Genomic DNA, 27,277 nt, shown 5'->3' with positions numbered 1-27,277 from the left:
CTAATGGACTCGACTATTATGGAAGAATTAAAGAAATCTACGAACTATCATTTTATGGTTCCAAACCTCTTACTCCTGTCATATTCAAATGCCACGTGAGGAGGACCGCCAGCCGCAGGAGGAGGTGGCGCCCGTGGACGAGTCAGACGAGGAGCTGGTTCGGTAGACAGAGGAGGAGGAGGAGGAGGAGGGGGAGGCGGCAGGCACGGGTTCCGCTTACTCCAACTCCTCTTCGAGTGTCTACTTGCGAGGTCCTGCGAGCCTCCCGTAGGTTCTGCTTCCTCACCAACACCCAGTGATTCGCCCCGAAGGACAAAAGTAAGTAACTGTATATGTTATCACCACTACTTCATATGATATGATGAAAAAAAACTAATAATTTTTCTTAATCACTTGTGCAGGAACTGGGTGGTTGTGTCGGGTGGTGGCGCACGGCTAGTCAATGGCATCCTGGGTCTTTTGTGCAGGCACCACTTCCCTGGCATTATCACGTACGCATCGAAGATGGAGCCGACCCACTCGTTTGACCACTACGCCGTCGCCCCTGATGCGGAGTACCCCAACAAGGCGGCGCAGGTGAAGACAGAGTTTTGGGTAATTCTCCCTCGCACAACATTGCTCAATACGTCGCATTCATTGGACTTTTCTTGAAACAATGAATGGATATATCGATTTTGTATGCAGACTTATTACAGATGCGAGGATGGATTTGAGGCCAAGGCGAAGTAGGTGACTACCAAAGCCTGTAAAAAACTCGTCACCGACATGCATCACGAGGTGCGCATCCAGGCCATCATAACCTACTACGGGTCGAAGCTTGGAGAGAGGAAAACCAAGAAAGACGCAAGAGAGATGCAGCTGACCCAGGAGCAGTACCTTGAGGTAAATGAAGAACATCAATATTGATTCGTTTTGAGATTAAGTTGGTTTAATTTGATCTTCTTATATGTCCAATACTTGATGACGTGTAGATGATTCCCTGGTGGTGCCAAGCGTATCCCGAGTGCTGGACGATGATGGTGGAGAGGTGGTTCACAGAGGAGTACCTCAAGATGCACAGGGATGCCCAGGACCGTTGTTTGCTGATGCAAGATCCAGCACACCATCAAGGCAGCCGCAACCTCGCCGAATACAAACAAGCATGGGTACGCGAATTGATTTATCTATTGTCACGCTTAGTTCTGCCTGATTTCTAATCATCGTGCTGTCTTTCTCGCAGTCGGCGTCACATAGTGGCCAGGCTTGCTCGGACTTCCAGGCATGGTGTATGGCCCACAAGGGCAAGGCGACGTTCGACGTCTCCTTCAACCTGGAGGACCCGCCCGAGGCATACACGAACCCGAGCGTCCACTCCTACATCAGTGAGTACACTGAGGTGGCGAGGTCGCTCCATGGGTTAGACCATGATCCGAGCACCTAGGACTTCGATGGAGAGGCCATCATGAGGGCGGGGCAAGGCAAGAAGCATGGGCGGTTCTGGCTTGGCGACGGCGTCATCGACACGGCCTCTACTCCCTCTCTCTCCCAGATCCGAGCACGGAGCATGAGCGAGGGCCCGGCAATTCGCACACGGCCGACCGCTGCACAGCACCGGGTCGACGCACTCAAGGTTATTCCTGTTTTACTCATCATACATTGATCTTTACACACCTTAATTAGCTTTGCATTACTGAAACATTGGAGTGAAATATTGCAGGCCCGCTGGAACAAGAAATGAAGGAACGTCAGGAGCTAGGGGCCCAGCTGGAGGCCGAGCGGTAGGCCCAGGCGTAGAGGCTGATGGACATTACGGAGTTCCTACAAGGGCTTGGACAACGTATGGGCTTGTCTCTGCCACCTGGGCTGTTGGTTCCACCTCCGCCTCCGCGTCCTGCAGCTGCAACTACTCCTGTGAGTATCAAAGTTTTTTACTTTCGCTTGTGCTTTGCTTGTATGGCCTCTATTGTCCTAGATTAGCTATCAAAATAATCTTGTCTCACATGCAATCTTTTCTTCTTTGTGCAGTCCCCATCTGACGGTGGTTTGAATAATCCACCTCATGCACCTTTCGAATGATGCATCTGGGCCTTCACCACAGTTAAAGTGGCTGAGATGAGTGCATGTTGTATTTTTTTTACATTTGTTGTTCACTTGGTGATGGACTTGTGATATACTTGTGATGCACTTGTGGACTTTGATGGACTTGTGGATTTATTTGGATGGACTTGAGCACTTATTATTATATATGTGATATATATTGTGATGGATGTGATATGGGTGGATGGATGTGTGGATGGATGAGATATATATGTGATGGATGAGATATATATGTGATGGATGAGATATATATGTGATATATGTTTGTATGAATTTATTTGTCATGATGGAATGTAAAAAAAATTAAAATTTGTCGTTTTGGGTCACTTTGCCGAGTGTTGCACTCGGCAAAGGACCCCTTTGCCGAGTGCAATGGTCACAGCATTTGGCAAAGCTGGAAAAATGGGCGCCCAGAAAACAGATTTTCTAGCTTTGCCGAGTGTTGTTACTATGACACTCGGCAAAGAATTTTTTTTTTAAAAAAAATTCAAACTTTGCCGAGTGCCGGCCATAGGGCACTCGGCAAAGAATTTTTTTTAAAAAAAATTCAAAACTTTGCCGAGTGCCATCCATAGGGCACTCGGCAAAGAAATTTTTTAAAAAAATAAAAAATCTTTACCGAGTGCCTTCCGGGTTCACACTCGGCAAAGAAATTTAAAAAAAAAATAAAAAAAATTTGCCGAGTGCCCTATGGCTGGCACTCGGCAAAGAAATTAAAAAAAAATTCAAGACTTTGCCGAGTGCCATCCATAGGGCACTCGGCAAAGAAATTTTTAAAAAAAATAAAAAATCTTTGCCGAGTGCCTTCCGGGTTGACAGTCGGCAAAGAAATTTAAAAAATAAAAATAAAAAATATTTGCCGAGTGCCTTATGGCTAGCACTCGGCAAAGAAATTTTTTAAAAACATGAAAAATCTTTGTCGAGTGCCTTCCGGGTTGACACTCGGCAAAGAAATTTAAAAAAAAATAAAAATTATTTGCCGAGTGCCCTATGGCTGGCACTCGGCAAAGAATTTTTTTTTTAAAAAATAAAAACACTTTGCCGAGTGCCTGCAGGGTTGGCACTCGGCAAAGAAATTTTTCAAAAAAAAATAAAAGCTCTTTGCCGAGTGCCTTCCGGGTTGGCACTCGGCAAAGAATTTTTTTTTAAAAAAATACAAAATCTTTGCCGAGTGCCTTACGGGTTGGTACTCGGCAAAGAAAATTTTTTTAAAAAAATAAAAAATCTTTGCCGAGTGCCTGCAGGGTTGGCACTCGGCAAAGTGACCGTCAACGGGACCAGCGCCGTGATGGTCGCTTTTCTTTGCCGAGTGTCCCCGGGGCACTTGGCAAAGCCTTTGCCGAGTGCCTGATAAAAGACACTCGGCAAAGAGGGTTTTGCCGATCAAATTTTTGCCATGTGTTCTTTGCCGAGTGCAATTTGGCCTTTGCCGAGTGCCTCAGGCACTCGGCAAAGAACCTGAATCCAGTTGTGGATGGCACTGACACCTCGCTGCCCCCGTGTCTGCCACCACTGCTGGTCTGGCATTTCACCCATAGATTCATCAAGATTTTTAAAGGCCGTCAGAGATAGAGAACGTAGAACCAGGGAGAGAGAGAGAGGATGAGAAAGGCGGAAACACCAGATCTTTTATGTTATTCTGGAAAATTTATATGCAAGGTTAAAGTCACATATCTCACTGCTTGATTATTGCACTGTGCCACGCTGATTTGATTTCACACACACTTCACTTTCATTATGTACTAGAGTAACAAAAAAGGTTGGATATATACAGCAGACTTATCAAATACAAGAACCTACTACCCATATATTCTGATATGTCGCATCAAAATCTTTCAAAGATGGAGGCTGATGTGTGTCTATTTGTTGTATAAGCTCTTTCGATGTAGGATGAACAATCTAGGTGTATGTGGTCCACGAATAGATGATGAGCTGCATTTGTCTTCACCTCCCTGGATGATTGCAAGAGTTGCAAGAACCTGATAAGTAAGCCCGTCATTAATGTGGTGGAAATAGGATTACCGAGAGATACTAGTTTCTTAACAGAGCTGGAACAGTTTGTCTATGATGAATTAATTAGTTCTACGGTTTGCACGGATTAATCTTTATGAACAGCCTTTACTGCTGTTGCTACCACAATGCTGTAAATAAAATTAGCAGATGTTTGTGCAAATCTGGAAATAATGGATGGCCCGGTATTTCATACCTGTTTCACTGACCTCAAAATTTATCCCATAAAGCTCTGACTTTGAAATCCCATTCGGATACTATTGGAAATTTGGACCTTGAAATATTAGTTTGTAAACCGGTAACTTGTCAAATTTCTACTGGGTCCGTTATTCGATGGCCGGACAGCCGGCCCAGCAATCGCCTCGGTTAATCATTAATGGAGGCGGGCAACCTAATGCACCTGCCTCGGTTAATGTCGATTAACCGCCTCGATTAATAAATTAACCGAGGCGGTTACATTTACACAACCGCCTCGGTTAATCGATTAACCGAGGCAGTCACGTTGCAAGACCCGGCCCAGCCTTTAACCAATCTTGTCCCGACACTCATCGTGTGTGTGTGTACCACCTTCTATTGGCGAGGCTGTGCTGGTAGGAGCGGGCCCGTGCTATTTGTACCACCTTCTATTGGCGTTGCTGCTGGTAAGTTTGTGACTGCTTGTGCTAATGATGATGCCCTGTCCTCCTCACCATCTGCTGATAGAACATCATCTTCTTGTGTTGATGATGATGCCTGGTCCTCCTCACCATCTGCTGATCCAACATCACCTTCTTGATGTGCTGCTGATGATGCCCTGTCGTCCTCACCATCTGCTAATACAACATCGCCTTCTTGTACTGTTGATGATGCCCTGTCCTCCTCACCATCTGCTGATACAACATCACCTTCTTGTGTTGATGATGATGCCTTGTCCTCCTCACCGTCTACTGGTCCAACATCACCTTCTTGATGTGTTGATGATGATGCCCTGTCGTCCTCACCATCTGCTAATACAACATCGCCTTCTTGTGCTGTTGATGATGCCCTGTCCTCCTCACCATCTGCTGATACAACATCACCTTCTTGTGCTGATGATGATGTCCTGTCGTCCTCACCATCTGCCAATACAACATCGCCTTCTTGTGCTGATGATGATGCCTTGTCCTCCTCACCATCTGCTGATACAACATCACCTTGTGTTGTTGTTGATGATGCCCCGTCCTCCTCACTGTCTACTGATACAACATCACCTTCTTGTGTTGATGATGATGCCCTGTCCTCCTTACCATCTACTGATACAACATCACCTTCTTGTGTTGATGATGATGCCCCGTCCTCCTCACCATCTTCTGGCCTGTTGTTGCCAAAGTAAGTGGCCTGTTGTTGCCTGCATTTGGTGCTAGGACAACTGGGGCCGTGCTACTAGTACCACCTTCTGTTGGTGTTGCTGCTAATGGTGATGCACAATCCTCCTCCTTAATATCACCTCCCCAATCCCATACTTCAGTTGTACCAGCACGAATGTACCGTAGCTTCTCTAGCTTCGTGATAAACAGTGGCAACGTCACTATGGAGGTGCCTCTGATGTCGAGGGTCTGCAGACCACCCATTGAAGTTGGCAGACAATTGATCTTTGTATGTCCTCGTAGGGAGAGAAACTTGAGTCGAGTCAGTAGCTTCACAATCTGCTCAAGGTCATCATTAGTTACACCTGTTGCATCCTCAAGATCCAGCACCCGAAGCAGTCTCATGTTCACATTTTTGCTAGAAATGAAGAATGACTCCCACTTTCCAAAAACAGTCAAGGACCACAGCCGTGAAAAATCGATGCTCTCGTATACAGTTCTGTCTCTTCTGTCCCAGGTGCTCCTTATGGTGAGGTGCTGTCCAGCACGTGCCGAGTTGAGGCTGCATCCCTTCTCCAATGCAAACACAAGGTTATCTTCCATTGGCCGTGAGATGATGTGCTCATGGAAGAAGCCATTGATTTGACAAAACACCTTATTACTTGCTGACTCCTGGACTATGCTCAAGTTGATGAGCTCAGAGATGAATTTTTCCTCATTCTCCACACAAGTTCTACCATCAGAAGTGTCTCTGCAGTAACCCTCTGCAATCCACCGCCACAGCAATCGCCGCAACCTAATGTTCTTCTCTGCAGAAAAGATTGATAGGTAGAAGATACATGGCTTGATTGAATCTGAGCAAGCATCAAAGTAGGACTGCATCCAAGAAAACAGGGCCCTTAAACTATGGAATCTTGGTTCTGTCTCCAATATGCCCATGAAGTTATCTCTTAGAGACTCCAAAATGCTCGTGTCTGAGCTGCACACTTCACCTATGGCAGCTATTACTTTGGGCAGCCCACCACACTTGGCTACAATAGGTTTTGATAGCTCTGTCTCTTCAGAAGTTTATCGCTTGTCTTCCGAAGCTATCTGCAATCCAGAAATAAAAAAAATTATGAAATATAAATATATTATGTACATCACTAGCACATAAACCCGTGCTCCATCAATGTCTACAATCTTATTTGTTGCATAAGTACTAAAAATTTCATCGATAACTTTAGTATGTACAACCAATCAAGATTTCTTATATTTAATTCTCCTTTATTCATTTCTTAACACAGTACACATTATATACTCTGTAATTGTCATGAGGAATGGGCCTATTAGGCTGGATTGGGCAGTGTCACCCATTAATGTTAGGATTAATTAGAGACAAAGGTTCTCTTGCTTAGAGGTCCAGTAAGCCTCTCTATATAAGGAGCGGACATGTATCCATCTAATTAAGCAAGACAATATAGATCTATAATCCTAGTACCATTCTCCTATCCCTGCTCTTGTGGTTACAAGTGAGTACGGGAGGGGGTTACAAATAAGAAGGGGACCGAGATGTGTATGGAAGTTACAGATTAGAGACCCCTTTTGAATGGCGCCCCCCTAGCCCCCTACACCACGTTATATACCTGGGGGCAGCGACGTGCAAACGGCCCATGGTTGCTGCCTCTTGCTGCATTTAGGGTGGCGCCTACGGCCGCTGGGGACAATTTTAGGGCATCATTGAGCAGGTCGTTATAATTACGGAGCAGTCACGCTGGTGACTGAGCGTAGCTAGGTGCCATCCCTCAGGCACCGCTACCGGAAACAATAAATATGCCGAGTGTTTACTGATTTGCCGAGTGCAATTCATCGGGCACTCGGCAAAGACCTAATTTGCCGAGTGTAGTTAAGAAGGACACTCGGCATACATATTACACTCGGTAAAAAACCAGATTTGCCGAGTGTAGAATATAAGACACTCGGCAAACTACAATACGACACTCGGCAATAAATTAACACTCGGCAAAATCCTATCATGTGACCGGCAGGTGCGACGGCCGTCTGACGGCGTGCCGGTCGTTAGCAAAAGTGCAACTTTGCCGAGTGTTTTTTCCGCAGCACTCGGCAAAATGATAAGTTTGCTGAGTGTTTTTAGCCGGCACTCGGCAAAATGATAAGTTTGCCGAGTGTTTTTCGCCAACACTTGGCAAATCCAAAACTTATTTTCCTCTCCTGCCCTCCAAACTTTTTCTACCATCCACATACAATATGTGTTACTACATGTTAAAATTTGGTATATTTCTGGATCCGTTTGATATATTTAATTAATTTATTGCGTTTAGAGGAATTTTTTGGTATAAGTCAAATTTGAACTGCAAGTGATTCAAATAATGGAATAAAATTAGTGGAAAAATGATATTCATCTTATTGAGTCCATTTTGAGGCCTTGCCCGGGAAATGAACATAATTTTTGAACATCTTGTTCACGAAACCTAACCATAAACGTATGGCCGAATGGTTTTTAAATTCTAAAAAAAGCAAACGAAGTCTGAAAATCATGAGATTTATCAAAATCTCATGATATCATATGTGGAGGCTGTGGTAAAAAATTGAAAAGGTTTCGGACAATCTATCGCGTATGATGTTTACAATCAAAAGTATCTCAGAAGAATAATCGTAGCGTAGAGAAGGATCCAGTAAGATTTGGATTCAAAGTGACGGTCGAATTGGGGTTTGACTTCAGAACTTTTTGTATAGGCAATAGAGAACATAGATTGATCCATGTGTAATTTTGGTAAATTTTTGGATCTGTTCGATAATTTTAATTTGTTAAGTGCAATTATAGAATTTTAATTGATATACATAGAATTTGAGCTACAACTGCATGAAATAATAAGTTTTTTTTCACTCCTGACCTTGAAACTTTTTCTACTCTCCACATACAACATGTGGTACTCTATGTTAAGAATTGATATATTTCTGGATCCATTTGGTAGGTACATACAACATGTTAAGATGTGGTATTGCATGAAATAATAAGTTTGTCGAGTGCCCCATATATGGGCCTAGCTAGGTGCTTCTTATTTTTTTAAGGTTATTTGTTAACTAGGCCTGATTAGCATTGGAAGTTTGTGAGTGCAGTTTCCAATACGTCCTCGTAGATATCAAACTTGCACAATCACATGTCGAGGTGTGCGACTCGAAGAGAACTTTCTCAGATCAATGACCTACTCATGGTGCTAAGTAAGTGAAGCTAGTAACATATAATTTTCTAATCACATAGCACATTCTAATTTCACCGCCTTTCACACTTTATAGTGCCACGCTGAGTCAAGAAAAATATAGACGGGCACAGGAAGAACCATTTCGAGGCTCATTATATGGAAACACATACCCCTAGAACAGTTAATATCCAACAACAAATGCGGGTTCTACGTGATGTGGGCAATGCATTAGTACCTCAACGAGAGCACAATGGAAGGAAATAAAATGGTGTGTATGTTTCTCATTTTATGTATATCGGTTAATTCAATAAAACACACTACTGTTTTATCTAACACTTGTGCATGTTGATGTCATCTTGCTTCAACGATAGCGTGAGAAACTTAAAACCCCAAAAGCTATTAGACTTCGAGATCAAAGAACTACAAGACAAGCTAGCATCCTTCGCCCATGGACAATGTGTTGAGTAAAAGAGTATCTTTCAGCATTGATCAATCCAAGGATAAGAGTAGTATAGATCCAGAGATGATGAAACTTCTATCGTAGTATATACATTTTTACTGTAATGACATATACATTATTGTAACATTTGTAATATAAATCTTGATGGATTTGTGATGTATGTGATGCTTTAAATATCCAGTCCAGTAACCATAAGAAATAAAATAATGAATAGGCATATGGAAAAATCAAATCAGTTTGCCGAGTGCCCGATATATGGCACTCGACAAATCTCAATTTTGCCGAGTGTCAGACCTGGGACACTCGGCAAACCCCTTCACAGCCCCACCGAGCAGTTTAGTTAATGAAAATGAAAAAAAAACAAAAAGGGGGTTTGCCGAGTGCTAGATCGCGGGCACTCGGCAAACCTCCCTTGTAACCACCCGAATCCCCACCCGGCCACACACACACGCACAGTCAAACACACAACTGCGTGCCCGCGCCCGCCCACATCGCTGGCCGGCCCCGCCGCCCGCCCACACCAGCCCCGGCGCCGCTGGTCTCGCGCTTCGCCGCCCGCCCACACCCGCCGACTCCGCTGGTCCCACGCCTGCCCACAGCAGCCCCCGACGCCGCCCGCCCACACCCATCCCCTCTGGCCCTATGATCGCCCGGCTGCCGGCACCCCCTGTTGACGAAGGGTGGCAAGTATTCTTCGTTCGACAAACATCGACAATTCCTCCCTCTTGACCATCCATTCAGATGAGACATCAAGAACTTTACGAAAGATGTAGTAGTTCAAGGTCCTACACCCCAGATGATGATTGGTGCCACAGTTCGTGCTCAGTTAGACGCTCTCGAGGTCAATGACCAAGGAGATCATTTTCTGGGATATGGTGAGGAACATGCATGGACTCACAAGTCGTGCTTGTGGAACCTCCCCTATTTTGATGACCTTCTACTTCCACATTGCAGACATGGAAAAAATGGCGCCTGCGTTGCTCTGCAAGTTGGAGAAGATCTTTTCACCTGGCTTCTTCAATCTGATGCTGCATTTGATTTTGCACCTCCCGTATGAGGCACGAATGGGGGGCCTATGCAGGGCCGTTAGTGCTATTCAATTGAGAGATTTCAAAAGGTTCTTCGAACTAAATGTAAAAATAAATGCAAAATTGAAGCATCCATAGCAGAGGCATACATTCTAGAGGAGGTGTCAAACTTCACAACAAAATACTATGCTGACAACCTTCCTAGCGTGCATAATCCATTTCCTCGTTACAATGCTGGCGAAGATGAATCGAACCTTAGCATTTTCCGAGGGCAACTAGGAAGTGCAAGTGGTGCGACTGACAAGACCTTGAAACATGAAGAGTGGTGCACTATTATGCTATATGTGTTGACCAACCTATCCAAAGTGGAGCCATACATGCTGTAAGTTCTCAACAAACTTTTTCTCAAGTAGTCACAATTCTGTGTCCAACTCCCTTGTTTCTCATTGGTACAAGGAATTTTATGAACGATTCTGGCGAGAATCAAGGGAACCTACCCAGTAGGAAACTTCGACCCTTCTTAGAGAGGGTGCGGGAAATGGAATGCCCGATTTTATTTCTTGGTTCAAACAGAAGGTACTGTCCATTTTGGCTCGTACTTAGTTTGACATTACAAGTTGCTCGTACGTGCGACTAATATAATGAACTACCTTGCTTGAACTTATAGGGACAAACCGATGCGTCTATGAGTGCCGAGTTGAGATAGGTTGCCGATGGTTGTGCCTATAGGGTCAGGTCATTTACCGGTTATGACGTGAATCGATATCGCTTTCACACAACAAGCCACGAGCAGAGTCGGCCCAATCGAAGAACCACAAATACCAGAGTTTTTATGCAAGGCTTAGATGGGGTTGAGTATTACGGAAGAATTGAAGAAATATATGAACTCATGTTTCATGGTTGCAAACCTCTTAATCCCGTTATATTCAAATGTCATTGGTTTGATCCTGAAGTAGTGAGGCGGACCCCTAATCTTGGGCTAGTCGAAATTTGACAATCATCCGTCTTACCAGGAGACGATGTCTATATTGTGGCTCAATAGGCAACGCAAGTTTATTATCTCTCATACCCGTGCCAAACTATAGACTGTCTTAAGGGTTGGAATGTTGTGTACAAGGTATCACCACACGGTAAACTACCTGTCCCAAACAATCAAGATTACAACATAGACCCCAACACATATGACGGAGAGTTCTTTCAAGAAGATGGGCTCGAAGGGAGTTTTGAGATAGACTTAACCGAAGCTCAGGGAATGGAAGTAGACAATGAAAGTGGTGCTGACGAGGATGCCGGTGATGAGGTTTAGAATGTGATGGACTTAGAATTACTTCAGCGATTACATCTAAGCAACGACGGTGATGACGACATTCCTCCTTCGGAGCACGGGGATGATTATGTCGACATGCGTGATAGTGATGATGAGCTTTTGATCCAAACCGATGAGATCTATTTCGTATGATCATGATTATATTGTCATACATGTACTAAGTAAGCTCATTTGGTACTATGCAGCTGCAGGTGTGACTGGGAAGAGAAGTCGCTTTACTCAAAAGCGACAGCGACGAGTAATAGGGTACAATGCAGCTGAGGGGTCTGGGAAGAGACCTCGGGGTAGACCCAAGGGTCAAATGAAGGGTGGAGGCAAGACGAGGCCACCGTCACCTGTACCTTCGTCGCCGTCTGAGTTACCTTCTGCTCACTCATCCTCTGAGGAGGAGGTACAGGTGGAGGAGGAGGTACAGTTGGAGGAGGAGGCAGGGGTGCAGGAGGAGGCAGGGATGGAGGAGGAGACAGGGGGTACCTCTTCCTCTAGTACAGGTGTGTGGTTGTGAGGTCCCTCAACCTTGCTGAAGCGACCGATACCTCTTGAGAGACGCCCGCTGATTCGACCCGATGGAGACAAGTAAGTAACTTTATATGTTATCACTAATTTTTCATGTGATATGTTCAAAATTATAATAGAAACTAATAATTTATCTTAATCACTTGGACAGGGGTTGGAGGAAGGTCGGTGGGGGTGATCACGCACGCCATGTGAACGGCATCCTTGGTATTTTGATCAAGGAAAAGTTCCCTGGCCTGGTGCAGTTCGGCGGAACTGTCGAGCCGGCCTGCACGTGGGCCCACTATGCCGCCGTCTCCGACACCACTGATCGAGATGGCAGGTGTTTCGCCGATAAGGCACAGCATGTCAAGGCCGAGCTTTGGGTAAGTTTTTCTCGCACTACATTGCTCAATACATCGCATTGATTGGACATTAATGACTGGATACATCGCGTCTATATGCAGGATTTCTTTAGATGCGAGGAGGGATACGAGGCTAAGGCGGATGCTGTGGCTGACAAAGCCGGCAAGAAACTCGTCAAGGACATGCACTATGAGGCGCACATCCAGGCCGTGATCCAATACCACGCGGAATTTCTTAGAGAGAGGATCCCTAAAAGGGTGGCAAGAACCATGAGCCTGACCTTGGGACAATACATGAAGGTAAATATAGAACATTAATACTTATTTTTTTAGATTAATTTTGCTTAATTTCATCTTCTTATATGTCATGTACTTGATGATGTAGGTGCCTCCGTGTTGGTGCGCCTACGATATGCAGTGCTGGGCCCGGATGGTGGAAAGGTGGTGCGACCCCGCGTGGCAGGAGAATCACAACGCTTGCCGAGAGCGGCGTTTGCTGATGCCGGCTCCAACACACCATCAAGGCAACCTCAACCTCTCAGAATATGTGGCTAGATGGGTACGCGAATTCATTTCTTTATTCTAAGGCTCAACTCTGCATAATTTCTAATCATATTGTTTTTTTTGTAGTCGGCATCACATGGTGGCCAACCCTGCACCTAGTTCATGGCATATGCTTTGGCCCACAAGGGGAAGACGACGTCTGACGTCGTCTACAACCCGGAGGACCCGCCCTCGGCGTACAGCAATGAGTCCGTCCACAGCCGTCTCGAAGGATACACATCGATGGCAAGGCAGGTCCGTGGCCCAGAGTACGATCCGAGCGCCCATGACCTTGATGGAGAAGTGGTCATGAGGGCGGGAGGAGGCAAGAAGCATGGTCAGTTCTGGATTGGCGACGGCACCATCGACACGGCCAGTACTCCCACTCTCTCCCAAATTCGAGCACAGAGCACGGGTTCTAGTCCGGCGATACGCCCACGGCCGGACTCTACATGGTTCCAGATGAACGCACTCCAGGTTATTTCTGTTTTATTCATCGTTCATTGATTTTTACATACTTTTGCATTGCGTTGTAACATTGTGATGAAATATTGTAGGCTTAGCTAGGACAAGAAACGAGGCGCCAGGAGGAGCTAGAGGCGAAGATGGAGGCAGAGCGGTAGAGGATGGAGGCAGAGATGGTGGCAGAGCGGCAGAGGATGGAGCTACAGATGTTTGAATATATGAGGCGTGTTTATGCTGCAATCGGTCAACCTCCACCACTGTTTCCAGCCCCTCCTCCTCCTGCTCCAAATACTGTTTCAGGCACTGTGAGTCGCTTTACAACCTTATAATATAGTTTATGCAGAATCAATCTTACTTTGCATCCTTTAAAAGAGAGTAAAATTATTCAAAATGTCATCTAGAGATTGTCAGTTAACAAATGTCTTTCCATGGTTTTCAGTATGCTATTCTATTGATTCCCGTTAATTGTTTGTTGTCTTCTCTGAATTTGGAATCTCAGTTTATGTATATGTATTAGCACACTAAATGTTCACTTTATTTCATATATTGGCGCCATCATTTTCCAGCACTGTATCTGTCAGTGAACAAGAATCCATAATAGCAATATTTTAATTCTATCAATATTTATTTTATTGCTTGCATGATTTTATATGAACTACTAGTTCATAGATGCAAATAAACTTCAATGTTATTCTTACCTTCGCTGGTTCAGTACATGAAAGACGAATCATATCTTGAGATCAGCATTGTGCCCTTGTTGCTTGATGCACTGTTAGGTGCTGCCCTTATGCATGAGAGTGGTCCATGGGTACTGTTTAATGCTTGGCATCTTTCTGACAACGAGATTGATAAAATTCAAGATCGTTTTCTCCGTGCTCTTGTGGCTTTGTTATTTACTATTAATACAAATGATTGTCTCTGGAGAGAATCTGATGCACTTGTATTTTTTGAGCAACTGTTGAGCAATCTTTTCATTGGCTCATCAGTTAATACAAAATGCTTGAAGATTCTACCCTATGTTATGACCTCCATCATAAAACAGTTCTCAGCCTTGAACATAGGTTTTCACTTGAGAAAATAATTGAGAAGATAAACTGGAAAATAATAGAAAACTGAGAAGATATTGCAATCTCTTCTCCTTTGTGCATACGTGTTGTTTAATCTTGTCTCTCACACATGCAATCTCTTCTCCTTTGTGCAGCATCAATCAGCGGCATCGAATCAGCCTCATGACCTAGCCCCGTCGCAGTGGAACTCATGGCCTAAGTGAAGCCCTGTCGCAGTGAACTCGTGGCCTAAGTACTTGTGATTTTATTTGTATTTACATTTGTGGATTACCTGTGATTACTTGTGGTTGTGAATGAGCTGTGACTACTTGTGGTTGTGGATTACCTGTGACTACTTGTGGATTACCTGTGACTACTATTCTGAAGTTTATATGCATCTATGTGTTGTCGATATATCTATATGAACCGCCTGTGATGCCTATTGTGAACTATCTGTGATGGATGTGATGTTTATTTGAATGTGGTATGTGGCTGTGACCGAACCTAATAAACTGATTATTTGTGGAAGCTTTGCCGAATGTAACACTCGGCAAAAAGGCCTTTTGCCGAGTGTCAGGTGTAAAACACTTGGCACAATTCTGTGCATTCTAGGACTAAAATGGCATCTTTGCCGAGTGTCTGCCCTATGGCACTCGGCAAAGAAGCCAAATTCTGTGGATTTTGGAACGGTCTTTGCCGAGTGCCCATACTTTGACACACGGCAAAAGGAGTCACTTTGCCGAGTGCCCCCTCTTTGACACACGGCAAAAAAACATTCTTTGCCGAGTGTTCATACTTTGACACACGGCAAATAGGCCAAATTTGCTGAGGGCCCAAAGTTTGACACACGGCAAAAAGGCAAGCTTTGCCGAGTGCCTAATATTTGACACTCGGCAAACGTGCCGTGACCGTTTCCACTCCGTCACGTACTTTTTTTCGCCGAGTGTCATTTTCAGCTCTCGACAAAGTCTTTGCCGAGTGCCCGACAGAAAACACTCGGCAAAGCTGCTTTTTGTCGGTATTGTAGTTGCTGTGTGCTCTTTGACGAGTGTTACACTCGGCAAACGCTTTGCCGAGTGTTTTTCGGGCTTTGCCGAGCGCCAGTGGCACACGGCAAAACTACTGTTTCCGGTAGTGGCTCTGACTTTGAAATCCCATTCGGATACAATTGGAAATTTGGAACTTGAAATATTAGTTTGTAAACTAGTAACTTCTCAAATTTCTACTGGGTCCGTTATTCGATGGCCGGACAGCAGGCCCAGCAATCGCCTCGGTTAATCATTAACGGAGGCGGGCAACCTAATTCACCTGCCTCGGTTAATGTCGATTAACCGCCTCGATTAATAAATTAACCGAGGCGGTTACCTTTACACAACCGCCTCGGTTAATCGATTAACCGAGGCAGTCACGTTGCAAGACCCACCTCCAAAAAATAGTGGCCCAGCCATTAACCCATCTGGGCCCGACACCCATCGTGTGTGTGTGTCTATATATATATATATATGTATGTATATATATATATATATATATGAAGAGTTAGGGTTATCCACAGCCATCTCTCAATCCCTCACCCGCCGCCGCACACCAATCTCTCTCCTCTCTCGGCTCAGTCCTCACGAGAGAGGAGGCGCTTGTCTCTCTCGCGTCACTCGCGCATGCATGGACCGCTCTCTCCCTCTCGTCTTTCTCCTGCAAGCATGGTCCGCTCTCTCCCTCTCTCTCGTCTCTCACCAACGGGCGCTCCCTCTCTCCTCTTGCGCTGGGCACTCTCTGGAGGCAGTGGGAGGCGCTCGCACCCCAGCGCGCTGCTCGTGCCTAGGCCACGGTGGTGGCTCGCGAGTGCGGCGGGGCAGGGCATCTCGCAACGGCTGGGCCGCTCGCGGCTAGTGGTGGTGGGTCTCTCGCGTCCGGTGGGGTCTCCGGCGTCGGCGAGGCTCACTGACTCATGTTCCTCGACAGTGGCGCGGGGCCTCCGGTGGTGGAGCGCAGACCTAGGGTTCGTGGATCCAGCATCGAGGCTCGCGGATCACTAGATCCGGCATCAGGGCTCGCGGATCTAGGCCACCAACGGCAGCGAGGGCGCGAATCCAGCCACCACCGACATGGATCCGGCATCCAGCGGCGGCGTGGGCGTGGATCCGACCACCTGGCGGTGGCATGGCGTTCCCGGAAGTGGGCTCAGCGTTGGGCCTGAGAGTGGGCTCAATGTCGGGCCTGGACCTTTTTTTTTGTTTTTTTATCGATTTACCGAGGAGGGCGTTATAAGACGCCCGTCTCCGTTAACTGATTAAGCCTCCGTAATTCACAGATTAACGGTGACCTGTCGACGGAGGCGGTTGCCTTTGGCCGCCTCTGAAAATAAAAAACGCCTGCCTCCATTAAGTTTACTGTCGCAGTGACGATGTCTTAGGACTGCTGTGATAGAACTCTCATGTTTGTTATAAGGCCAATGAACCAAACTATGTAAATATGAACCTTGTAATTTGTATATTGCCCGTTATTAATAAAAGTATGGTTTTAGATATCAATCTTGTTCGATCTGTGCGTATCAGCTACTGATCCAAGGACTGATACATAATGCACAGTGGACGCTAAAGTAGGGGCGAGACAAGTATTTGTAGCGTTCTCCATTGCGTACAAACCGTCGATATTCACAAGCTTGCTACAGTTGAAAATATTACAGTTTTGACATACATTGCTCGTATGTCAAGACAGCAGAAAGGACACCTATTCAATTAAATATTCATTATGGCTGGTAGGTAGTTAATTGTTGCTCCGGAGCAGAGCGTCACCTGTCATTCTGCATTGGTTATTTATTTGCTGAACTCGAGTGGCTGCAGTGGTCCAATGAGTCAGCTTCAGACAGTTCACTGAAGCAGCATGGTATTGTGAGCTGCTGTTTTAATTTGTTTTAGTGGTTTTGACAAGGCTTTGAGCAAATTACTAATTGTTCCTAGGGTCATCACATTAGGAGTTGGTGTGTGGGATCTTGACAAATTGAAGAGTGACACATTAGGTTGTCATTGGAGCATATAGGCCAAAGTTCTATCGAATAATTGTTATTGGCTCTCATTCGTCCCTCGTCGCCCTTTTCCCACACTTCTACATAATAAACAATTAGTGCCGGCCTATTAGTGCCGGAATTTTAAAACCGATATGGATAAATGCATCACAGTCGGTTCATAAAGAAAAAGCCTATTACTGCCGGATTTTATTATCAACTGGCAGTGATGGATATTATCACTATCTACCACTGTCGTATTATCAACCGGCACTGATCATAGCCCTCGGACCCAAAAATTTTATTCGTCCTAGTTAATTCTTCACTCACGTCCAACTTTCTTCCTCTCTCTCTCTCCGCTCTCTCATGGAGATATTCGATCTGCTCCTCCGAACTCCCCAGACCTTTCTCCTTCCCGGCACGCTCATGGCCCTGCGCGGCACGTTCGGGCGGCGACCAGGGCAAGCGCGGCTCCACCCCGCCGTGGCGCGGTCGGGCGACGACCGGCACGAATGCGGCTCCACCCCGGCACTCTGACTGGCCCGGCGCGGGCACGAGGCTGCTGTTGCGCGGTTGGGCAGCGATCAATGTGAGCGGGGCCACGCAGCTCGGCGGGGGAGTAGCATGGGCAGGCGGGCAGCGCCGGTGGCTTCTTCCTCACGGCTCATGATGCTTTCTCTTTTCTCACTCTTTCTCTCTCCAGCAATGACCCCTTCCCGGTGCTCTCTCTTCTCTCTCACACTCTGTCTACTCAGATCTGTCATGGGGGCGGGCTCAGAGATTTTTTTATTTTAACACTTTTTTTTAACTATTTTTAATTCTAACACCATTTTTTTTTCAAATCTAACACTTTTGGCCAGCGCCTATTGCCACGGAACGGGCAAACAAGGCTGCCGCACCATGCATAGCAGCGCGGCAGCGGCGATGACATGGCACTTCCAAGGACCATGGCCGCTGATGTGGCAGGAGCTACCCCGCCGCACATCTTGGCGCGGCAGTGCCGCACCACGGCCCACAGCGCGGCCCTTCGTCACATGTGCGATGGCACAGTCCGATCACTCACTTCACTTCATCGCCGCCCTGCGGCCACTGCCCGGCCGTCCTGCTCCTCCTCCAGGCTCCAGTTCTCCGTTGATCGATCACCGTCGCGCGAGCTGGGCATGTGCGTGCACAGGGGTGCACACACGTCAGTGGCAGTGGCTTTGGCGCGCGTATCTGCCCTCTCAACAACCACCGCCACCGTTACAGCCTCCACCAACACCGGCACCCCCATCTACCACACTAACTCCCCTGCTCCCGTCTGCAGGCAACTGTGTCCGTGTCTGTATATATAGTGTAGCAGTGGAGCAGGAAGGACGCGTTTGGATTGGAGGACACTTGAAGAATCACAGACTGAAAAAAACTCGCGTACGAGCACCCGCGGAAGCCTATCTTAACGGTCTAGAGTACGCTGAGATTTGTGCCGGGTCCACAGCTGCATGCAGCTACCGAATTGTTTATTCACATGGGCTCCACACCGGTCAACCGCTGCCTCGACTCGTTTTACGGCCTCAATCCTTGCCTCGATTTTGTGCCTGGATTCTAGCCTCATTCTTATCGTGCTTCGATTTCAAAATGTAAAGCGAACACGAAATGGGGAGGTTGGGTCCACGGCCAACTCTAAAGCAGTACTAAAAGATGTGTGTAACAACGGTGGAATATAAAATTCAGGAAATGAACAGTATCATGTACTCTAAAAATTTCGAACTAGGAAATTAAAAAAAGTTAGGTATGGTGAACAGTGAAAAGCATGACGACCAAAGAAATATACGGAGTAACATTCCAACGTATATTGAACTATTAGAAGAGATTAAGTATCAAATAAAGTAGTTAAGAAATCAGCTAAAAAATGATCCTAACGACGGACATAAAAAGATGAATCAATAGACCATAGGGCTATTGTCGACGGATGTCCACTGTCAACTATCTAGTGGTTTGAATACAAGGAAAACTAAGGGGGTGTTTGGATCCAGTAACTAAAATTTAGGAGGTGTCAAATGAGGGTGTCGCATGGGGTGTTCGGATACTAATAAAAAAACAAATTACATAATCCGTCAGTACTCCACGAGACGAATTTTTTAAGCCTAATTAATTCATCATTAGCACATGGTTACTGTAGCACCACATTGTCAAATCATGGACTAATTAGGCTTAAAAGATTCGTCTCGTAAATTATTCGCAAACTGTGCAATTATTTTCATAATTAGTATATATTTAATACTCCATGCAGCATGTATCGAAACTTCCGTTGGGACAGTGACTAAAATTTTGGAGGAACCAAACACCCACTAAAAAGAAGGGTGAGTAGTGTAAAAATCCATAATGTACGTCTTTTGGATGGGGATACAGCAGTTCCTTATGTAGCACAATTCATATACTAGTAGTACAAATAATTTGGTACAGCTGCATCTACACGCATGTCGTCTTAGACTGCAAAAAGTTGGTTCCGATTAGACGGTATGACCAATCTTGCATAACAGAGCAAAGCGGCATGGCCTATATAGTTCAGGGCTACGAAACTAGAGTCAGTAACGCAGTGCTATGTCAAGTCACGATAAATCGATAAGATGGGATTCAGTATATGCAGCGGCATTGGAAAAGGAGATAAAATCTAATAGGACAAGTACAACAACGTAGAAGCGAGATACAAAGTTTGAAAAAATGTTCATTGAACGAAGAACAGACCATCGTTACGGCAACCAAGCTAGAACACATTTGCACAACATATGACGAAGGGACACGCTGTGGGCCGTGGCGGCGCGGCAGCTCCTGCCACGTCAGTGGCCATGGCGCGTGGAAGTGCCACGTCATCGTCACTGCCGCGCCGCCATGCATGGCGCGACAGCGTTGTTTGCCCGCGCCGTAGCAATAGGCGCGACCAAAAGTGTTAGATTTGAAAAAAAATAGTGTTAGAATTAAAAATAGTTGAAAAACAGTGTTAAAAAAATCGCCTCAGATCTGGCGTTGGAGCAGCAAGGGGCGGCCTCCGGCCTGAGACCAAGCTCGGCCTGCCCAGTGGCACCTCCACTATCTCCCCCTCGTGGCCTCCCCTCCCATCCCTCTATATATGTTGTATGAATCAATTTGTGGATGAGTTGATATGTGATGTGTTGAACCCTTCTCCTTTGTGTTGTACGAATCGATTTATGGATGAGTTGATTTGTGATTTATGGATGAGTTGATTTGTGATATATGAATTGTTTCTTGGATGAACTGCTTGATTGAGCGGCGGTGGCGGCCATCGAGCATGGCGGTGGCGGGGGTAACGAGCATGCTCCAGTGAGCATGGTGGCTGTATTCTTTTTTTTTTCTTTTTAAAGCCTATCACCGCCGGGTGAAATACCGCCTGTGGTGGCCAGCGGCATCATTGAGAGTTACCTACTGCTGGTGGTAAAGTCCGGCAGTGACAGGCCTTTTAGAACCGGTACTGTTTCCCTTTTCTGGAGTAGTGCCATATTTGTCTTTCAAAAGTACCATTCTGTAATTAATTACTTAAATAATATTTTATTTTAAAAAAATGTCTGATGGAATCCGTCTTCCGCCCCTGAAGCATCTCATATGTATACGAACAGGGTCACATCCTTGTAGCTATCCTGAGTGTAATATGAAATATAGTGATTGGTGAAAGCATTGGCTGACATGAATGCGGACCCGTCAGCAGGCCAATAAGATGATCGCAAAAGAGTTCTCCTTTTGCGGAGAGAAAGAAAGGAGACAGGCAGCTGGTAAAGTAGGCAGTCGAGTCAAGTCTCACATGAGTACTACCTTACCGGTACCACTGCATCCAGTGGTGTATAAGCATCCAATCGAACACATCGCCGGGGTTACTCTCAATGACTAGTCCATTGGGAACTAGTTATTTTCGGAGGGTGATGTTTCATTTCTAAGATGGCTGCTTGCTGATACCTCTATATGATAACATTAAGATACCCGACGTACATGGCCAAGAACTTCAGGAGGGCAACATGAACATCGATGGCGTTGGGGACCTAAAGCTTGATGATAGCATACTGCAGGGCCATTAATTATTTGGTAGCTAAAGGGATATCAACCATTATTAGCTGAGCATTCAAGTAACAACTACTCCCTCTGTCCCTGAAAGAATCAATTTGCAGACCAAAAGTTTGTCTCCAAAATAATCGATTTCTAAGGTGAACGGTCCACCAATCCACATTAATCTCTCTCGTAGTCTGGGTTGCATTTAACACAACCTCTCTATCCTGCACTGCTGTTGGATACTCCAAACGACACTACTTAATTAGTCTTCTCGGTAACTAGAGAGCTATATTAAGGTTCAACAGTTTAATGAGGGGCAGCATGGTCTTTTATCTTCTTTGCTAATATGTCCTAAAGTTGCTAGGAATTCATTCCTTCAGGGATAGAGGGAGTATCTCAACTAGATGTCCCAACCCACCTAATAGCACCTAATAGGCTGCAAAAAAAAACTTTTGTCCTCCCACCTATACAAATGGATCTGCTCTACTAATAGCAAATAGAAAAGAAAGGACATTATAAATAAGCCATCAATGCATCCAACCTTTTTGCTAGTGGATCCAAACAAAACCAAACTAACTAATATGTAGCCAATTAAGGATTCGTTAGCTAATATTAGTTGTAAACTATTAACCAAGTGACTATTAGCTCCTAATGGATCGAAATAGGGTCTTATATTAATTTGCCTAGGCTTGTAAGAGCATGTTGTTGTCGATACATCGTCATGGGTGGCATAAACTGGTTTTGAGTCATGCTCTAATTTGCTCCTACAAGTTTGAGTGGTACATGGCACCAAGCCATTACTATCAAAACCCAGGCTTGGTATTTATAGACTTGGAATGTCAGAAGCAATCATCCTTTGGCTTCAAGCAAAACAATCTGGTCAATAATCATACTTTGCCAAATATACTTATGTATAACAGTACAAGTATGGGAAGTTTCTATATGCCATTATAATTATCACGTTTTGGAGATCTGCAACTATAATTCATGACAATACCATTTCAATTATTCCTCTACATGAGATATGTTGGGTCGCTGTTTATTTTGAGGAATTTTTCTGTTTAACAGTTACTGATTGACAACTACAATTCTAGGCTTTCGGTAGCACTTGTCTAACATTGAGAAATTCTTGTCCATCTTGCTTCTCTTTATGAAAATCAAGTTAACCGGAATACGCTAGATTAGCTAACTCTATATCAGTAACTGTGAAACTAGAGCATCAGTTTCTAGTATCTCTAAATCTTCTAGTATATTCGGAGATAGTTTCAAGTAGTTTCTGTTTATCTGATGTAAGCTGTGACAGTTTTAACTCATTTTGACCACTAAAGAAATAATCATGGAAATGTCTGCTCTATATTAGACCAAGGAAGAACTGTGTTTGGGGAAGAATAAGCGGAACTAGATCCAAAAAAGCAGAAATCAATTTTTTGAAAAAGTTCTAAAAAAGGGGTAGGAAATGAAAATCAAGTAAGTGCAGCACTGAGTAGAGATAAAGGAAATAATCTCAACTTATTGATATCACTAGAGCTAACCTCACCACGGTACTGTACAATAAATTGGCCTTTGTGCTCTAATGTGCTCCTACTATCATCACCACTGAATTTGACAAACTCAGGTATTTTGGCCCCTTGTGGATATGCAATGTGCTCATATCTATCAGAATACGGTCTCAGAGATGACCGATTCTTGACTTTAGGTTCTACACCATAAGTTTTCCTAGATATTTCCATCATTCATCTCTTAAGCTAGGCAATTTGGGAGATGATCCATGGTACGTGCCTATATTTTTTTTAGATTGTGGTGTGTTATAGGTTTAGCTTCAAAATGTATATGGAGCATGTTGCTACAAACCACCAAAATTGGACAATGGACTGTGTGGCAAACACTAGTAGAGAACAGACCTTTGATCCTCGGCCAAAATGGGCTCTAGTCCCGGAATTTTTTGCCCCCGGGACTAGAAATACCTTTAGTCCCGGTTGGTGGCTCCAACCGGGACTAAAGGTCCCTGCCCAACGGCTACTGCGCCAGACAGAGGTGGCAGGGACCTTTAGTCCCGGTTGGAGCCACCAACCGGGACTAAAGGTATACTTTTACTCCCGGTTTGTGGCTCCAACCGGGAGTAAAGGTCTACTCCCGGGTCGTGGCTGCGCCCGGGGTTGGAAAGTTACCTTTAGTCCCGATTGGATCTATCAACCGGGACTAAATGTTCTCCCTTTATAAATCGGCCGTCTCCTCCTTCCTCCCCGAGCCCGAGCTCAGCACATTTTGAAGCTCACTGCAGTAGTTTTCTTGCTTCCTCCCTCCCTCCATTGTTCCTCCATCCATTCTTCGATTCCTCCGTCGATTCTTCAGTTGTAAAGGTTACCAATCTCATACTCTCATTTTTTACCATTTTCTTATGCCATTTTATTCACTATATATATTTATGGTTCTTTATTGTGGTTTTTTTTCATTTGTAAGCAATTTGAGCTCAAAATCACTTTAAGCTTGCATATTTACATGATAGAAGGTTAAAGTATATATAAATATAAAGTTAGAAAATAGTTAGAAAATTATAGCAAATCCTTACTAGTTGAACTTGCGGACCGTGTTCAGGTCGGCGAGGATGTTCTCTGCCGAGCGGTAACGGACGTCAAGGAGGAGCTTTGATTCTACGAGGGAGAGCGATAACGGTCGTGGAAGACCGTGTTCCCTTCCTCGTAGAATCGGAGCTCTTCCTTGACCAAGTACGGTGCCGTCCGGTGGAGAAATCCTCGCCGAGCTGATCACGTAAGCAAGGTCAACTAGTACGGATGGTTATTTATTCACACGTCCCGATATCGTCGTAGTAGTCTGTTATGTGTGTACATTCCCATTCTTCTGTTAATTTGCGGAAATATCATATGAATTACTTACCTGCCGCAGTAAAAGACGAGAACACAATGACCATTAAAAATATCATTGTTTAGAGATCTAGATAATTTTATAGTTTGTTAATTTTATTTGTTTATAAAAGAAGAAATTTATAGTGTATTAAAAAATGAGTATAGAGAGTAGATGGCAACTGCTTCCGGGTCCTCGGCCTCTCATGGGTTTCCAAAGCGACTTAGGCCGGGCCTTCCTCTCATTCCATGCGGCAAGTGTCGTGATGAGATGAAGATTGTGATGGAGTACCGAGTGAAGAAGGAGGGTCCCAACAAGGATCGTATCTTCTACAAGTGTCCGGATCGCAATGTGAGTTATTTTATCGTATTTAATGATTATGGTTAGTTTATACCTATTTTCATGATGGTTGTGATTAAAGTTCTAGTTTTTTGTTTTAATTTCAGTGGGATGGCAGTGGACGATGTTCAGGCTTCTACTGGGAGGAAGAGTATGTTGAACTCGTGCAAAAATATCTTGCACAACAGGCAGATACGGCGGCTAATGAGGCAGTGATCCAGCCGAAGAAGCCCAAAGATGTTGCACAATCGGGGGATCTATCTGTTTTAGTTGAGATTGGTTGCGAAATCCTTGTGCTCCTGAAATGTATTTTAGCTTTAGTTCTTTTAGTGGTAGTTGGGATTGTCTACATTGTAGCGATGCTTTCATAAATTTGTATCTTTTGTGGTGGCACGCATGTTGTATAAATAATTAATTATGATCTAGGTTTTAATATGATATTTATGTCATGTAATGCAGATGAGCCGTCATTGGATGTATAATGCTGATCGCCGCTCACAGGAGTTCATTGACGGCGTGCATTCTTTATTACGTGCGGCCGAGACAAACAAACGCGACGGTTTCATGTGCTGCCCATGTGCCATATGTAAGAATACGGTGGAATATCCTTGCTCAAGGACTCTTCATTCACACTTGTTCAAGTCGGGTTTCATGCCAAACTATATTTGTTGGACAAAGCACGGAGAAACCGGTGTTGTAATGGAAGAAGATGAAGAAGAACAATGGGACGACAATGATATTATTCCTGATGGTGCGTGCTTCAATGATACTGCAATGGGAGAAGCTGAAGAAGAGGTAGCCGCAGAAGATGAGCCGGCTGATGATCTTTGTCAGGTCATTCGTGATGCACAAAGAGAATGTGAAAGTGAAAAGGAGAAGATCAAGTTCGAGCGGATGCTAGAAGATCACAAGAAATTGTTGTACCCAACTTGTGATGCAGGGCAGAAAAAGTTGGGAACCACACTAGAATTGCTGCAATGGAAGGCAAAGAATGGTGTATCTGACAAGGGATTTGGAGAGTTACTAAAAATCCAAAAGAAGATGCTTCCGAAGTACAATGAATTGCCCGCCACTACCTACGAAGCAAAACAAGTTGTCTGTCCTATGGGGCTAGAAATAGAGAAGATACATGCATGTCCTAATGACTGCATCCTATACCGTGGCAAAGAGTACGAGAAATTGGATGCATGCCCGGTATGCCATGCGTCGCGGTATAAGATCAGGCGAGATGACCCTGGTGATGTTGAGGGCGAACGTCCACGTAAGAAAATCCCTGCCAAGGTTATGTGGTATGCTCCTATAATACCACGCTTGAAACGTCTGTTCAGAAACAAAGAACATGCAAAATTGTTACGATGGCACAAAGAAGACCGTAAGGTAGACAATATGTTGAGACACCCTGCTGATGGGTCCCAGTGGAGAGCAATCGATAGAGAATTCCCGGAGTTTGCAAATGATGCAAGAAACTTAAGGTTTGCTTTAAGTACAGATGGTATCAATCCTTTTGGAGAGCAGAACAGTAGTCATAGCACTTGGCCTGTTACTCTAAGTATCTACAACATTCCTCCTTGGTTATGCATGAAGCGGAAGTTCATTATGATGCCTGTGCTCATCCAAGGCCCGAAGCAACCTGGCAATGACATCGATGTGTACCTGAGACCACTTATTGATGAACTTCTCATTTTGTGGAATAAAGAAGGTGTACGTGTGTGGGATGAGTACAAACAGGAACACTTTGATCTGCGAGCATTGTTGTTCGTAACAATCAATGATTGGCCTGCTCTAAGTAATCTTTCAGGACAGTCAAACAAGGGATATAATGCATGCACACACTGCTTCGGTGATATTAGAGGTGTATTCTTGAAAAAATGTCGAAAGGTCGTGTACCTTGGCCATCGTCGATTTCTTCCTGCAAATCACCCCGTAAGAAAGAAAGGTAAGCATTTTAAAGGGAAAGCAGACCACCTGACCAAGCCTCGCAACCGAACCGGTGAGGATGTACTCGATATGGTCAATGATGTGAAAGTCGTCTTTGGAAAAGGACATGGAAGCCAACCTATTCCGAAAGACGCTAACGGTCACGCACCCATGTGGAAGAAAAAGTCCATATTTTGGGACCTACCCTATTGGCAAGTCCTGGAGGTCCGTAGCTCGATCGACGTGATGCACCTGACGAAGAATCTTTGTGTGAACCTGCTAGGCTTTATGGGTGTGTATGGAAAGCCTAAGGACACATTTGAAGCACGACAGGACCTGCGTTGTTTGAGAGAAAGAGACAACCTGCATCCAGAGAAGACAGATGATGGACGCCATTACTTACGTCCTGCTAGCTACACTCTAAGCAAAGAGGAGAAGGAAATCATGTTTGAATGCTTAAACAACATCAAGGTACCATCTGGATTCTCCTCGAATATAAAGGGTATTATAAATGTGACAGAGAAGAAATTCTGTAACTTAAAGTCCCATGACTGTCACGTTCTCATGACGCAATTACTTCCAGTTGCATTAAGAGGAATTCTACCTCCAAATGTACGTCTAGCCACCGTAAAGCTATGTGCATTCCTCAATGCAATTTCTCAGAAGGCAATTGATCCAACTGATCTAGCTAAACTACAGAATGATGTGGTTCAATGTCTCGTCAGCTTTGAGTTAGTGTTCCCTCCTTCCTTCTTTGATATTATGACACACCTCCTAGTT

The 27,277-nt window shown here is 44.8% G+C and overlaps 1 protein-coding gene and 1 long non-coding RNA gene across 5 annotated transcripts in view; one reads left to right on the top strand and one right to left on the bottom strand.

Annotated features, from left to right (window-relative positions):
• LOC136549549 (trans-resveratrol di-O-methyltransferase-like) overlaps window positions 1-27,277 on the bottom strand; it is a 155,929-nt gene that overhangs the window by 74,209 nt on the left and 54,443 nt on the right. The window lies entirely within an intron of this gene.
• On the top strand, window positions 12,993-14,747 carry LOC136551179 (uncharacterized). The gene is made up of 3 exons (XR_010782485.1): window positions 12,993-13,309; window positions 13,390-13,602; window positions 14,499-14,747. It is a non-coding gene; the product is annotated as an uncharacterized lncRNA (long non-coding RNA).

The sequence above is a fragment of the Miscanthus floridulus genome, chromosome 4, assembly GCF_019320115.1.
Source record: "Miscanthus floridulus cultivar M001 chromosome 4, ASM1932011v1, whole genome shotgun sequence".
Lineage (NCBI taxonomy): Eukaryota > Viridiplantae > Streptophyta > Magnoliopsida > Poales > Poaceae > Miscanthus > Miscanthus floridulus.
This window is presented reverse-complemented; position numbering and strand designations above follow the sequence as displayed.